We start from the raw sequence: 961 nt of genomic DNA on the forward strand, positions 1-961 counted from the left end.
AATGGCCTGCCCACATGCAGGACCTCACCCTCATCACTGTCTCGGTGAGCCGCTGGGCTCAAAGGGGAACAGAGAAAGGAGATGTGGGATGCACATCAGCCAGGAAGGGGCCACGTCCAGTGCAGGGTGGCAGCTACACTGATGCAACGATTTATAGAAATTCACCTTATCAAGACGGGAGCCAAAGTGAGACTGGGAGGTGCCGTGTTTTGCTTTGCAAAGCAGACAGTGAGGGAATCCAACTGCTCCTTACTTCTACCAAGGGAGGGAAAGCCTTGGGACCGAGGAAGAACGCCGTCCTGAGAACAACGCTCAGGTACGGAGGCTGGGAACAGGAGGGCTTTCTAACCAGAGGAACAAGAGTTGCAGATAGTGTGGGGCACTGGAAGCAGACGTGGAGGGGGGTGACAAAGCATGTCTCGCCAGTTCAGACAGACTTCTGAGACTGGGCCCAGGCCCGGAGCTGGGCCCGGCAGCTCTAGAGGTCTCTGGAGGTTAGTGGTACAAGCACAGCTCCCTCAGCATGTCCTGGGATCCACTGGAGTGCCATGGAGCACGAGGATGACCAACCGACCACCTCCGGAGGCTGCGGTGCTGCGATGGCGAGAGCCCGCACACCAAACCTGAATGTCAGACCCGCAGGCTGGAAAAGGGCATTCCCCGAGTGACAAGCCCACAGCCCAGGTCGCATGCAGAGCAGGTGAGAAGAAACCCTGGGAGCAGTGAAGGCTGCAGCCTGAGCCAATGCCACCTCGCAAGCTCCCGTCCAGGGTGAAGGCATCTTACGTGGTTGAATGGCCAAGGTGCCCAAGGGACATGACCCCCACTGTCAGGCCCTGGAACATATCGGTCACCTGCTGGGAGCTGAGTCACAAACACACGGGAGAGAGGCTTAGACTCCAGGGCACACCAAGCGCGAACGCAGCAGCAGCCAGACCCCAGCGCTACAGCACTGCTGAAC

The sequence above is a fragment of the Phaethon lepturus genome, unplaced genomic scaffold (assembly GCF_000687285.1).
Source record: "Phaethon lepturus isolate BGI_N335 unplaced genomic scaffold, ASM68728v1 scaffold50525, whole genome shotgun sequence".
Classification (NCBI taxonomy): domain Eukaryota; kingdom Metazoa; phylum Chordata; class Aves; order Phaethontiformes; family Phaethontidae; genus Phaethon; species Phaethon lepturus.